This window comes from Otolemur garnettii, unplaced genomic scaffold (genome assembly GCF_000181295.1).
Source record: "Otolemur garnettii isolate 467f Iridium unplaced genomic scaffold, OtoGar3 scaffold00041, whole genome shotgun sequence".
Taxonomy (NCBI): domain Eukaryota; kingdom Metazoa; phylum Chordata; class Mammalia; order Primates; family Galagidae; genus Otolemur; species Otolemur garnettii.
In genome coordinates, this window is record NW_003852436.1 from 11,006,647 (window position 1) to 11,018,635 (window position 11,989).

An 11,989-nucleotide genomic window follows, 5' to 3' on the forward strand; every position below is an offset into this window, starting at 1 on the left:
GGCGCCGAGCCTGTAAATTGATTTTTTTTCTTCTGGGTAGATGCCTAGTAATGGGATTGCAGGATCAATGGGAAGTTTAATTTGAGTTCTTTGAGGATTCTCCATACTTCCTTCTAAAAAGTTTGTATCAGTCTGCAGTCTCACCAGCAGTATAACAGTGTTCCCTTCTCTCCACATCCACGTCAGCATCTGTAGCTTTGAGACTTTGTGATGTGGGCCATTCTTACTGGAGTTAGGTGAGATATCTCAGGGTAGTTTTGATTTATATTCCTCTGATAATTAGGGATGATGAACATTTTTTCATGTTTGTTAGCCATTCGTTTGTCTTCTTTAGAGAAGGTTCTAGTCATGTCTCTTGCCCAATGGAATTGAAGGTCTTTTTTTGTTGATATGAGTTTTCTATAGATCTTTCTCTCTTTTTTCTGAGATAGGATCTTGCTCTTTTGCACAAGATGGAGTACAGTGGTACAATCATAGCTCACTGAAGCTTTGAATTCCTGGGCTCAAGTGATCTTCCTGCCTCAGCCTTCCAAGCAGCAAGGGCTACAGGTGCATGCCACCATGCCCTGGCTTTTGTGTGTGTGTGTGTGTGTGTAGATTCAAGGGTCTTGCTATGTTGCCTAGGCTGGTATTGAACTCATGCACTCATGCAATCCTTCTACCTTGGCTCCCAAAGTGCTGAGATCACAGGGGTGAGCCATTGCACCTGGCCTAGAGCCTAATTTCTTATTTAAATTCTCTCCCTTCTTCTCTCCTCCCCAACCTCACCCCAGGGATTCTTTTTTTTCATATTCTAAAAGGTTTGTAACACTCTGAGCATTCTAAGGCATGTAAAGCTATTGTGGATGTTTCATTTTTATATCTGAATTCCCTTACTCATATGCTGTGGCATCCCCACATCTTTATAATTCACCAACAAAGAAAATGGAATGGGGAGGCATGGCATATGTTTCTGTATTACCACCTTATAAAATTTTCACTGAAATGGTTCAAATGTATGTTCTCCATGATCTATGGATCCCCTAAATTCATATTGAATGTTACAAATTATGTTTCTAAAAGTAGGCTACATTCTTCTCAGAGTCATGGACTCAGCTCAGAAAATGCAAAGAACATCCAAAATTCTATCTTTGGGTCAGAGTCTCAAGCTGTCGCCCTGGGTAGCATGCCATGGCGTCATAGCTCACAGCAACCTCAAACTCCTGGGCTGAAATGATTCTCCTGCCTCAGCCTCCCAAGTAACTGGGACTACAGGCACCTGGCACAACACCTGGCTAGTTTTTGGCTGTAGTTGTCATTGTTGTTTGGCGGGCCAAGGCTGGATTTGAACCTGCCAGCTCTGGTGTATGTGGCTGGTGCCCTAGCTGCTGAGCTACAGGTGCTGGGCCTATCTTTTCTTTCTTTTTTTAAAGACACAGTCTCACCCTGTTGCCTAGGCTAGCATGCCCTGGCATCAGCCTAGTTTACAGTAACCTCAGACTCCTGGGTTCAAGTAATCTTCCTGCCTTGGCCTCCTAATTAGCTGCAACTACCTGTGTCTGCCACAATGCCTAGCTAATTTTTCTATTTTTAGTAGAGATAGGTCTTGCTCTTGCTCAGGCTGATGTCCAACTCCTACGCTCAAGCTATTTCCCACCTCCGAGAGCACTAGGATTACAGGTATGAGCCACCATGCTTGGCCATAATTCCTACCTTTATCTTTTCCTATAATAGGCAATCCATGTCCTATCTGGAAAAGAGAACTTTCTAGAGCCTCTTATTTTAAAAAGAGAATTTAAAATCCCATTCCAAATGCAAGTATGAAAGCTTTAAACAGAAAGGTAAAGACAAAGTCTGCATGTGCCATTTTGGAGGGGATTATTCACAGGACTTTTTTGTATGTGGTAGTACAAACCTATACTCATAGACATTGACACAGTTAACAAAAACATACTGTATAGAGAACACGAGGAAGCAAATGACCTAAATGAATAAGGTTTAATTTTTTTTTTTTTTTTTGAGATAGAGTCTCACTACTTTACCCTTGGTAGAATGCCATGGCATCACAGTTCACAGCAAACTCAAACTCTTGGGCTTAAGTGATTCTCTTGCCTCAGACTCCCAAGTAGCCGGGACTACACTACAGGTGCCTGCCACAACACTTGGCTATTTTTTTTTTATTGCAGTTGCCATTGTTGTTTTAGCTGGCCCGGGCTGGGTTCAAACCTGCCAGCCTTGGTGTATGTGGCTGGCGCCATAACCACTGTGCTATAGGCAACAAGCAGGTTTAATCTTTTTTAAACTTATAAAGATGTCTCTAACTATAGAAAATCTTTAGATAAAATTTATATTAGATTACAGAAACTAATTAGATAGCCAGTTTTTTTTAAAAAAACAGTTTTCGTTTTGTTCTCATAAGAGAAAAGCATTATTCTAAAAACTTAGCTTATCAATAAATGAAAGTTGAAAAACTAGCTGTTTGGCTCGGCACCTATAGCTCAACCGGCTAAGGCGCCAGCCACGTACACCTAAGGTGACGGGTTCGAATCCCCAGCCCGGACCCGCCAAACAACAATGATGGCTGCAACCAAAAAATGGCCAGGCGTTGTGGCGGGCGCCTGTGGTCCCAGCTACTTGGGAGGCGGAGGCAGGAGACTCGCTTGAGCCCAGGAGTTGGAGGTTGCTGTGAGCTGTAATGCCACAGCACTCTGCCCAGGGGGACAGCTTGAGGCTCTGTCTCAAAAAAAAAAAAAGAAAGAAAAACTAGCTGTTTGTCCAAAACGCTTTATTACATCTTAGGAGAAGCTATTTTCGCTGAGTTCTTTGTAGATTCATCAAATACAATCACTTGCTGGAAATATAAGTTATCATATCAAATTATCACAGAGGAAAATATAAACTTACATCTCTTGATTACTGCTCTAATGGACGACAACGGTCCTTGGCTAGAAAAAGAAAAGAGAGAAAACTTATTACATTCATAATTCCTGGTCATTTCGGGGACTCAATATGGTACCAAGCAGTAAGTTTGACACATTAATTACTGGCCTATCCTCTTTACAAAACAAAAATTGTAGAAATTTTATAATTATCTGTTATATTTAAGATGTTTTATAGGAATAGAGGAGGCTGGTACAGTGCAGTGTAAATAAAAATTTGCCTTAGAATTGCTTTCATAGCTACCTACATACTGCCCCTTCCAGTGAATTTCTGGATCCCACTTGTAGTTAGATAGCATTATATTGTGCTCGAAAGATCTTTATTCCTTATAGCTCTTTTGTGTTCACCATTAAAATTCATATCTTCTCATATCATATGAAAAAACATCATCTTATATAGTCAATTTGACCTAAGAAGCAACATTTCTTCATAAGATTAGCATTTGAAACATCACCCCTAAAGATGATAAAAATCTTCTGAGCATATTGGTCGTTTCCTCTTTCTTCTTCTCCCCTCCTCTCCTCTACTGTCCTTCTGTCTTTATCATGGCATGACGTAACGACGTAACAAGGAGGCCCTCGCCCACCCATCTATCTTGGACCTCCCAACCTCCAGACCCATAAGCCAATACATTTCTGTTTATTATAAATTACCCAGTCTGTGGTATTCTGTTAGAGCAGCATAAAACAAACCAAGACAACATTATTCTGCCAGACAGGAAAAAAAATTAAGTGCCAACAGGTCTCTGATAACATGAAGCAAAGATGGTAAAGATGGTTTCAACAATACAAATTATTTTTAAAAAGAGTGCTTGAAGGCTTTGGGTAAAACAACTACTTGAGTAGAAAGAAACAGTATAAGGTAGAGGTTGAGTATCTTTCATGTGAAATGTTTAGGATCAAAAATGCTTCTGATTTTTTTTGAATTTTAAAATATTTGCATTATATGCTTACTGGTTGAGCATCACTAATCCAAAAATCTGAAATTCAAAATGCTCCAATGAGCATTTAAGTCTTGTATTGGTGATTAAAAACTTTTGAATTTTGAGCTAGGTGCACTGGCATGCACCTGAAGCTGAGGCAGGAGGATCACCTGAACCCAGAAGTTCAAGGCGAGTCTGGTAATGTAGCAAGTCTACCGCAAAAAAAAAAAAAAATTCAAATTTTAGGACATTCTGGATTTCAGATTTTCATATGAGAAATGCTCAACCTGTCATATATTAATAAAAGAAGAAATAGCCTGAAAAAGCAAATAGGTTGACAATGTCTTACAAGAGAAACTTCCTGGAGCAACAGAGGAGAAAATCTGCATGTCAACACTGTATCCACTGACACAGCAATTACAACAATCAACAGATACCTAGAAGAAGGGCCAAAAAAGGCCAACATTCCATGGTGTGCCCAAGCAGGGCAGAAAGGTTGTTATGAATTTAAGACATCCTTTGTTACTCTTGTGGGAATTGGAATATGTACCCATTGGGATAGAACATGGAGATGTTATAGGTTGAATTGTGTCCTCTCTCAAAAAGATATGTTGAATTCTTTCCCCTAGTACTTGCGAATGTGACCTCATTTGGGGAAATGGAGTCATTACCGATGTAATTAGTTAAGGTCATAGTGGAACAGGATGGGCCCCCATCCAATATGACTGGTTCTTAATAAGACAGTGTAGTAAGACAGAGAATAGCAGTGAAGGCAGAAACTATGGTTTTGAAGATGATCCTTTATCTCTGTCTTTCCATAGAGCAAAGGCTACAGGTGAAGGTAAAACCGCAAGACTCTATAGCCTGAAGGGAAAATCTCACAGAATCCCCCTTCAGCCTTCAGCACAGCTCAGGCTCATGAATCAACAGGGCACCGCACCTCCAACCAGAACAGCCGGCACAGGACAATAGATAGATACGGCTACAGAACCACTGACCAGAGAAAGGAGCAGTGAACCCTGAGGGTTCACAGACCTACTTTTGAAGCCCCCTGTCCACATTCCTGGTGCCTACACTTGCTACCTGGAATGACTTCATGCTAATTACTTAGCTTCAATAAGGCCTCTTGTATCCTCGTGTACAAAAGCAGGAAAAAAAAAAATACTCCCAAATGAAGCTGCTGTAAGAGGAAGAATATTAAAGCATTTTATAAAATGTTTGGAACAAAGGTATGTATGTTCAATACCTGTGTGCTGCTATTATCTTTGTTCATGTTTGTTCATTATCTTTAGAGGTATCACAAAACATCTGAGGACAAAGCAAAACCACAGTGCGAATTCTTAGCCTCACCTAAGCAAATCTGATCTCTCTTTTCATTTTGGATCATGTTTTACTTATAATAAGAGAAATATTTATACAGCTTTCAGGGCAACAAAGCCTGTTTCCAAGTTTAAACACACAACAGTTCCTTGGTGAGGAAAGCGCTTTCATAAACCAGCAACAGGACTGGTGGGTTTGGCTTGTTTGGTGCATGATTCACAACATGATTCATAACGCCCGCAGGTGCTTACTGTCAACCACACATCTGTTTTGGGGGCTCCCTCTGTGTGCAGAGGCAACTGAGTATGTTGAAAACACAGTCTTTGTTAGGAACCCTCAATAAAAGCCAAGGGCATACCCCTGTGGTAGTAATCAGCAAAGCAATTAGCTTAACAAAGAGTTAATTAAGCTGGTGTGATAAGGAGCCTAGCTCTCTGCAACCAGTAAACATAACAGTGAATGTGAAGTTGATTCCCTTGCACCATCTTCCCCCAGAGCTCTCCAAGTTTGGATTGGCTCAACCCCACGTCCTAGCAGAAGGGTTTAGGCAGGTTGGTGCCACTTTTGCAGGCTGAGATCGATATTCTCTCTCATCCATTTGATATGATATGTAACAGGGCCAGGAATGCCTTGAAAGCACACACTCTGACCTCTGTGAAAGATAAGTATCCGACTACATTCCTACTTAGGTCACAGTAGACACAAAGTGCTAGAGATGCAGAGAACGTACACATCACTCCATCTTGGTGCCTAAGGAATGGCTTCTAAAATGTACCTGGACTGAAACCTGAAGAATGTACAAAAGGAAAGATTCTAAAGAATAAGTGTCAGGCAGTACACGCGAAAGACCAGAGGTTAAGAGCTCAGTTAAGCATGGTCTGGGCACAGCATCTGAAGGTGCCATGGCAGAGATCAGAACGGCCTGGAACTGCTATGACAAGAGATGAAGTAGGAACTGAGTTCAGAGGGAAGTACTGCTGTCAGGTATCACTAGTCAGGTTGAACACTGAGAATCCGTGAGTCAGGGAGATGGCAGTAAAGTGTTTCAAAAGCAAATGACAGTTCACTTGGGCTTTCTCCTCGGAAGAAGCATTATTGACTTTAGCGGGGCTGTATGTGCCAGCAATAGTGTTTGTATCCATACCTGCCTTTTTCAAAGGATCTATGAACAAAGCCTGGAGCGCTGTTATTCTACTGTGGGTAGATTCACATTCTTGGGAACCAAATATATGTAGATAGGACTGACATGCTAATATCTGATGAAACAAATAACGAGTGAAGGAAGGGAAGGGTAGATGAAAGCACGCGAGCAAGAGGTAGTGGAGGTTTTTGGAAGTGCCAGGAAGTCCAGGGCGTCTTACTCAAGCATGAATTTATTCATTTACGAAGCTCTTACTACATACTTGCACTGCACCACAAACTGAGAACATCAGTATGAATAATATACAACCTTGTGCATTTCTTTACTGATGACACCAACAAAATGTTTTACAAGGCATTATAGGAACTCAGAGACTGGGTGTCTAAATTCAATGGGGGGTGGGGTGGGGTGGGGATGGCTGAAGAAAACAGAGATGATGCTTGAAAAGTACTAGTGCAGGGTTTCTTAACCTGATGTTAGTCACATTTGTTGCAAGAGAGGAAGGATTTTCTAGTATGTTATAGGACATACTGCAGCATTTCTGGCTTCTACCCACTAGAAGTCAGTGGGACACTCCACCACTTTAGTTGCTGATGATCAATAATGTCCCCAGGTATTCTCAAATGTCCCCTGGGGGTAAAATAACCCTCTGTTGAGAACCACTGAATTACTGGCAACAAAACAGATAACAGGATTTATATGGCTGGGAACGTAGCTGTCTTCATTATTTCTGGCTGGCAAGACAAGTTGATGATGCAGCAGTGGGATAAAACTGAGGGCTGGATGTGAAGGAACAGGATAATGGCAGTGAGGAGGACAGAAGGAAGGAAAATAAATAAATTTCTAGCACCAATAACCAATAGCTGTTTTAGAAAAGCGGTAGTAGGGTTACACTAGGTAGAGAAATAAGTCTATCAAAGAACATGGAAAGTCAGTCATTCTATGAAGGGAACATTTATAAGTCAAGGATTACCTGTGCTTTTGAAATGACAATTTATCTCCTAACCACAATAAAACAAAAAGTCCTTGACTTGCTGCAATACAGAAAAGAAAAAACCCATTACATGTGATTTTCCCTGTGTTTTCTATCTGGGTGCATATTATATACAACTTGTACCACCTTATAGTAACTGCCAGATTAAGGCAATATATTATGTAATGGAAAGAAAGAATTAGTAAGTAAATTATACTTTGCCACAGTGCCATTTTAATAATGTCTAAATTAATATCACCATCACAATATAACAGCCAGATGTGATAAACTATGGGGAACAAGAAAGAAGTAAAGTTATTTGAAATTAGTTTTTAAAACGTATAGTTCTGATGAGCCTCCATATAAAATCTGGCAGGGAAGGGATTTCCTTCTTAAGAATTAGAAAACAAGAATTGGTAAAGAAAAATAATGAGATCCAACTGGAATGGCTTTTGCCCCAGTTAAAAACTGTAACAAAACCATGAAGTACTTCTGTTAGTTCTGTGAAATCTTTAGGAGGACGTCCTATGAGCTTTGAATTCACTTTTTCATCATCACTGATGAAAAGTATGACCACTGAGATCAATAACACAACATCAAGTTACATTGGTTACTTTTCTACTTAATTCTTTTCAAGGACAAACAAATCCAATAAGTATCTATTATTCATACAAGTAGTTTCAAGACAAATAAACCTAATAAATATTTAAATGAGTTACATTAATATTCATAACACTCTACATATACAACTCACAAAAGAGGTTCTATCAGCAGTCATCTGTATGAGCATGAAGAATGTGGAGAGCAGGTATAGGAAATGCAGACAGGATGTATGACATACCCCCTGGGGGGATGACTGTCACGGGAAGAGTACAAATTCTGCCATCAGCTAGAGACCCACTTTCCTATTTGTGGGAGCAGGCCGATTTACTTACTTGGTGGAATTGTTTCCTTATCTATAAAATGAGGATACTAATGTCTATCTTTTGGCTTGTTGCTATAACTACACAAAATATATATCAACAGTGCTGGGCACATTTTAGAGTCTCAACTAATGTTAGTTGTATTTCCTGCCCTATTGTCTAATATATAAATTTCTGTAGTTCACAACATGAGGCTGAAATTTTCAGAGCTGTCCTGCAGGCCTATAGTCTTCATAACCCAATCTTATAAGTTCAAGTAATTTGCATTCAGTTGGAATTATTATTCACCACTCATAACCATTCTGAGTTTTGCAATGCCTGCCTCTCATGTACCTAATCTTCTATGAAGCCAAAGCAGTTACAAAGCCAAGACAACAGTCTTGGTGAACACCTTATTATCCCCATTGAAAATATAGATCTCTGTTCCTTCAGGTCATCCTTCCCATCCTTTACAGGCTTCACAAACAGGCACGATCAATACCTCTAGAGATTTAGTTTGATATTTCTTTAACTATTAAAAAAGAAATCCCACAAAAAAAGTTCAAAGATCTTGGAAGGGGCTTCAACTATGCTATTTACAACTACAGCACATTTTTTAAAAATTAGAATATGTTACCCTATCTTTCCCAATTCTTTTAAGGTTTTTTTTTTTTTAAAAAAACAAAAACAAAAACATATGCATGTTTTGACACCCTAATTAGACTGCAAGCTTCTCATGAAGAAGAGTATCTTCTACTTATTTTTAAAGAATAACTCAGTGGAACTGTGTCATGTGTTCACTGAACTAATGTGAACTCATTTCTACTCACAGAAAGAAATATCATAATTTAAACAGCACCAGTGATTCTGCCTACAATCCCCTTCATAAGCAAGTCCCCAGGAATAATTTTGCTGCTGGTTTCGTGCTGTTGGTTCCAACTGGGTTGGATGTCTGGGTTTAATGTTTGAAAATAGTTATTTTTCATACAAAATGTCACCTTGATGAGCCTCTGGTCCCCACTGAAGAACACTACTTTCCTCTAATAGGAGACACAAGGCTGGCCAGGTAGGCCTTCTTAAGAGATGGAATCAACACATTAGAGCAGTTGTTTTTCAACCTTTTTTATCTCATGACACACTTGAACCTATAGTTAAAACTTCTAAAGCACACTGAAATTATGTTGATAAAAAAAAAAAAAAGAGTAAAGGCTGGGCATGGTAGCTCATGCCTGTAATCCTAGCACTCTGGGAGGCCAAGGTGGGTGGAGTGCCTGAGCTCATGAGTTCGAGACCAGCCTGAGCAAGAGTGAGACCCTGTCTCTAGAAATAGCCAGGTGTTATGGTATAGTCCCAGCTATTTGGGCAGCCGAGGCAAGAGAATCATTTAAGCCCAAGAGTTTTAGGTTGCTGTGAGCTGTGATGCCAAAACACTCTACTAAGGGTGACAAAGAGAGACCCTGTCACACAAAAAAAAAAAAAAAAAAAGGAAGAAAAATATACTGGCCAGGCGTGATGGCTCAAGCCTGTAATCCTAGCACTCTGGGAGGCCTAGGCAGGTAGATTGCTTAAGCTCAGGAGTTCAAGACCAGCCTGAGCAAGGGCAAGAACTCTGTCTTTACTAAAAACAGAAAAACTAGCCAAGCATTGTGGCAGGTGCCTGTAGTCCCTGCTATTTGGGAGGCTAAAGCAAGAGGATTACTTGTGAGCTATGATGCCAGGGCATTCTAGCCTCAAAATACACACACATTTGCTTTGAACTTCTTTGGAAAAGTAATTTAATTAACAATCTTTTTTTTTTTTTTTGAGACAGAGCCTCAAGCTATCCCCCTAGGTAGAGTCCCGTGGCATCACAGCTCACAGAAACCTCCAACTCCTAGGCTTAATTAAGCGAGTCTCCTGTCTCAGCCTCCCAAGTAGCTGGGACCACAGGTGCCCGCCATAGCACCCAGCTATTTTTTGGTTGCAGCTGTCACTGTTTTGGCAGCCAGGCTAGATTCGAAGCCTCCATCTTAGGTATATGTGGCTGGCGCCTTAGCCACTTGAGCCACAGGCGCCGAACCTTAATTAACAATCTTGACAAATTTTTGCAGCATACCTGAGATCCTCTCACAGCACACCACTGTGCCATGGCACATGAGTTGAAAATCATTATGTTAGAGTTTAACCTGGCACTTAATCTGGCAACAAATACTGTATCTTTGGGGTCACATAATAGAATTTCAGGGATAAGTCTGGCTATCCACAGTTTTTTCATTGTACACTATCCTTAGAACCTGTCTCTCCATAAGTTAAGACTCTGACAGTTTCTAACAAATAAATAACACAAACTCTTCACTGGTATGCTGCTAAATTTCAAATCATGTATATTACATGTGCATATAGTAACACAGTGAGGCTCATCAGATGGAACTTGCCTTAGTGGGTTATGTCACATGATGTGGAGTAGGTATAACTCGATTTGAGAAGAGGGATGGTGCATAATGTCAAGTTAGCACCTAAGAAAGGTGGCATTCTGTTCTCACTGCAGAATCTAACCTCTTCAAATGTGAACACGGAAAGATTGATAACTATTAGTCTGATGTATAACTGTGCTCAATAAACAGCTATTGAATGAACCAAGGAATTAATATCCAGAATAAATCCTTTCCTGAGCTTATATCTTTCTTCCACAGTCAACTTAAAGTCATCTATAGAAAGAGCTTATATAGAAAAGCTAAAGAGACTAAAAGGGCTAAAATCTAATCTTATCTTTGTAGCAATATGATAGGGTTAAATTTTATGATTAGAAGTTATTTGTTGGTAAAAGGCATAAAAAGGAAAGCACAGCCTTAGCGCCTGAAGCACAGTGGTTACAGTGCCAGCCACATACACTAAGGCTGCCGGATTCGATACCAGCCTGGGACAGCTAAACAACAATGACATCTGCAACAACAGCAAAAAAATAGCCAGGCGTTGTGGTGGTCGCCTGTAGTCCCAGCTACTTGGGAGGTTGAGGCAAGAGAATCACTTAAACCCAAGAGTTTGAGATTGCTATGAGCTATGATGCCATAGCACTCTACTGGGGGCAACATAGTGAGATTCTGTTTCAAAAAAAAAGGATAGCACAGTTCTAAAAAGGTGTCTATTATATATAGTACACCAGGAAAAAAATAAGGGGTAATAAAATATTGGACAAATATATGGCAGTTTTAGTTTGCACCATCCACTACCCCCAGAGGTTGATTTTTTAAACTTCTGTCTTCTTAGCTGATGATTTCCATATTTCTTACCAAAAGACAAGTTTGACTTAAGAGTAAAGTTTAATTTTCAACAAAGAAATTTCATGCCTATACGATTGCAGGCATTATGCTAGGAAACAAAGAAACAAGATCAACTAGGACATAATCCTTGCCCATAAGTGCTCATGGTCTAGCAGGGGTGTTCAACCTGTGGCCCATGGGCCGCACAAATTATCTGAGGATTGTCTTGCTTATCTGTGGTATCAGACATTATGAAAAGTATGTACAGACTTTTTTTTTGCTCATCAGCTTTTGTTAGTGCTTTTTTTTTTTTTTAAGAGAAAGAGTCTCACTTTATCCCCCTCAGTAGAGTACTGTGGTATCACAGCTCACAGCAACCTCCAACTCCTGGGGTTAGGTGATTCTCTTGCCTTAGCCCCTGAGCAGCCAGGACTACAGGTGCCTGCCACAATGCCTGGCCATTCCTCTGTTGCAGTTTGGCTGGGGCCGAGTTTGAACCCACCACCCTTGGTACATGGGGCTGGTGCCCTACCCACTGAGCCATAGGCACCACCTAGTGCTGTTTTTTTTTTT

The 11,989-nt window shown here is 40.3% G+C and overlaps 1 protein-coding gene across 1 annotated transcript in view; it reads right to left on the minus strand.

The window, feature by feature from the left end:
- The window catches only part of SH3D19 (SH3 domain containing 19), a 198,099-nt gene that overhangs the window by 75,418 nt on the left and 110,692 nt on the right, over positions 1-11,989 (minus strand). Inside the window, exon 4 of the mRNA XM_023513450.1 lies at positions 2,884-2,924. The gene's annotated coding sequence lies outside the window, so the exon portion shown is untranslated. The remainder of the gene's footprint in view (positions 1-2,883; positions 2,925-11,989) is intronic.